The following is a 3,874-nucleotide window of genomic DNA, read 5'->3' on the forward strand; positions in this document are numbered from 1 at the left end:
ATATACTTATATGTGTATGTATGTATGTATATATGTTTGTAGGCACGTGAAAGCGTGCGTGTATATGCGTTTATATACTCATAAGGAATCTCTATACAGTCTGAACAATGGAAAAGCCACTATCACGTTTACAGTCAATTGCTTAAGCGAAGTGTGTACTTCAATGAGTAGACTGCATTAAACAGTGGAAAAGCAGAAAATAACAGACGCCGAAGTGTATATATATATATATATATATATATATATAGGTATTGTGTGTATACATACAAATACATACATATATGCATACATTTTTATGTATAATTTCACTTTAAATATATATGTACGTGAGAATATAATCAATATGGCGAAAGTTTAACCAATGATAACAGCACATCAACGCTTTCTTTAACAAAACCACTTCTTGTACTGCATCCATTTACCGAGCGGATGCAGACGACTGCGCTAATGTAGCCATTTTAATTCATAATACCTTCCCTTATTTGGTAATTTGAATGAAATGATTGGTACGGTTTGTTGATTAAAACTTAACACCCCCACCTTTCATCTTCACACACACACACACACACACACATAGGCACGTTCTCTTTTTTCTTTCTCCTCTCGTCTCTCTCTTTCTGCCTATTTCTCAGGCTTTCCCATTTATTTCTGTCTTTCAGTCATATTCTCAATTAAATATGTTCGCCGTATCTCAGAATTTCCTATTCTTTCTCCCTGTCTTTATCTATCTCTCTCTCTCTCTCTCTATACTCTTCTTTCTCTCTTTCTGGCTGTTTTTCCCATACATGTTTTCTCTCATTTAAATTCTCAATTAGATAGTACGACAGAAAACACTCTGGCGCACAGAGAAACACATATGTCTTCTCTACATTATTCGAATGATTTCTCTATCTGAATATATATTTGCCTCTCTATTTTCATATACCTAGTTACATATACGTCTATAAAACTAGTTTTCCATCGGCCTCTACATCCATCCATCTATCTATCTATCTATCTATCTGTTTCTCTGTCTGTCTATCTATCCCTCTTTATGTGTCTCAGCGAATACATTGCCAAAAATATTTTGCCATCGTCTAGATATCTCTATTACGTTATCATAAAACTCTTTACTGTACTACGCTGCACACGTACATAAAGTACACGCAGTTACCCGTGCAAAAACATAACCGCAATTCTTTTCAAAACAAAATACGTCTATCCGCAGCATTCACTGATATATATATATATGTATGTACGTGTATGTGTGCGTCTATGCCTGTATGCATGTATATGCATATATGCATAAATATGAAAGGCGATATATTAGTATGAGCATTCATGTGCAGAGGTAAATATTCCTGTAAAAACGTGTGCTTCTGTGTGCGTGTATGCCTTCTCGTTACATATACGTGTTAGTATTTCGTATCCGTGTCTGTGCGTTCGTTGTCGTCATGTCTTCTTTATTATTGTTTATATTATTATCGCCGTCCTGCCAGTTATTTCTCTTGATGTAGCGATTGCTTCTGCTCTTTGTCTGTTGTTCTGTGGGCAAATAGAACAATAAGGGTGGAAGTCTAGCCAAGAAAAACATTAAACATGTTGATTCTTTGTTATTGTGCTCATTATATAATATCGCTTCACGGCGTTTCGACTAAGATCAAAGTGCATTATATTTACATTAATTAACGCGGTTGTTACTAACTACGGCGGAAAACCTTTGCAGTATCAACGCCTAGGGCATTGAGAAACCTTTCACCAAGTGGAAACTACAGGTGATGGTGAAAAATGGAGATGAATTAGACAATCTAACTGTATCCTCTTAGTCTCTATACTTCGCCAGAGCAATGCTGTAAGTTGTGTACTTCGCCTGAATGCTGTCTTCGACACGAACACCTTTCCATTTTTGGTCTCTTGTCGAACACAACTATGAAGTGAGTAGTATTAGCTAACATGGTTATCATAGGAGCATTCTTGAGCCGCCATTATTCCAGCTCATGATCTGCAATACATTGTGTATAAGTATTGATTTTAAATTTTGGCCAGAAAGCCAGACATTTTCGAGGGAGGAGAATAGTCGATTATATCGATCCCAGTATTCAACTGGTACTTATTTTGCATCCCCGAAAGGATGAAAAGCAAAGTCGGCCTTGGCGGAATTTGAACTCAGAACCTAAAGACGCGAATGAAATACCTCTCGGTCTTTTGCCTTGCGTGTTAATGACTCTGCCAGGTCACCGACTTGCAACTGTACAGATATTACTAGGAAACAACAGCAACCGACTCCAACTGCGAATGAAGTGACGTAGCGTACTTCGATGTGTGTCTTCTAAGATTACCATGATGTGTTTAACCTCGAGAAGTGTAGGAAAAAGATGTCCCAGGGCTCTTTTAGTTCAAATTATATAACCTCTCCCTCGCTGGATAGGTAATAGCAGAATAGACTCTGAAGAAGCAATAAAAAATATACCTTTGGCTCTTTACAGCTAAAATAACCTACGAAAGACAGGATTGAATAAATCCAGCCAACTAATCACACAGGTAGTTGTGGCTTCATTTCAGCAGGAAAATTTATTGAAAAGGTAATTACCCGTTTGTCTCCACCCATTTTTGAAATTCAAATTCTCAATAAATCTGCTGATAGGGATTCATTGCATAATTTTTTTTTTTTAATGTTGACTTCCAAAACCTGTGATAACGTTATCTCGGATAAAGTGGAGTCCGATTCAGGCTAACGTTTATCTCTCATTAGATCAACGAACCTGGATTAGCAGTTGATCATCTGTTCATTATCTAAAGCGGAATTGTGGAAAGATTTTGAAAGTTGTTTTTTCAGGATTAAAGTTTAATATAATTTTAGTTAGTAGCCCTCACGACGAGGAAAGGTAACATGATGTCTTAGATTATGCATCGTACTGCCATTTACTAAACAAAACCTGCCAAAATGTTACTGAAACATAAAAAGCAAGAAAATTGCACAAAAATGAAGGCATAAAGCGAAATTGTAGAAGCAGTAATCCTCATATGAAAAAAAAAACTGTTTCTCAAATTCGGTGATTTCTTTCATCTTCAATCACAAAATATTCTGTTTATATATATATATATATATAATGTACATATATATATATAATTTTCCCTAAATATACATTAAAAAATGTGTGATAAATTCAATTATCGGAGAGACACTGCAGCGGTTAGCTTCTCAAAGAAATAATTAATAAGATTTTCTCATAATTTCCAAGAAGTGATATTCAGAATATCATTGTTATGTAATTCCTTATTTTGTTTTTTAAACAAGGGAAGACAATTTATTCAATGGCAAAAATACAAATATGTTATTGGGATTTGGACAGTTAAACCTGTAATAAATGTATTGGCTGTGTGGTAAGACGTTTGCTTCCCAACCACATGGTTCCGGGTTCAATCTCACTGTGTGGCATCTTGTGTGGCACTATAGCCTCGAGCCGACCAAAGCCTTGTGAGTTGATTTCGTAGACGAAAACTGAGATAAGCCTGACGTATACATATATATGTATGTATTTGTGTGTCTGTGTTTGTCCCCCACCAACACTTGATAACCAATGTTGATGTGTTTACGTCCCTGTGATATAGCAGTTCAGCAAAATACTCAGATAGAATAAGTACTAGGCTTTCGAAGAATAAGTCCTGGGATCGATTAGTTCGACTAAAGGCGGCGCTCCAGCATGGTCGCATTTAAATGACTGAAGCAAGTAAAAGACCAAGATCGAATGCGATATAATTAACAAAACTATATTTCAAATAACAATTGTGAGTGAGAAGATGGTAAATATGTTGAATAAAATGTATTGAAAAAAAGTCGCACTACTTATGCACCAACCTATTATCTATCTATATATATATATATATATATATA

General features: G+C 35.6%; 1 protein-coding gene across 1 annotated transcript in view; it reads right to left on the reverse strand.

Moving 5' to 3' along the window:
* Positions 1–3,874, reverse strand: part of LOC128249552 (probable serine/threonine-protein kinase samkA) — a 658,532-nt gene that overhangs the window by 332,751 nt on the left and 321,907 nt on the right. The gene's annotated exons all lie outside the window — the stretch shown is intronic.

The sequence above is a fragment of the Octopus bimaculoides genome, chromosome 15 (assembly GCF_001194135.2).
Source record: "Octopus bimaculoides isolate UCB-OBI-ISO-001 chromosome 15, ASM119413v2, whole genome shotgun sequence".
Lineage (NCBI taxonomy): Eukaryota > Metazoa > Mollusca > Cephalopoda > Octopoda > Octopodidae > Octopus > Octopus bimaculoides.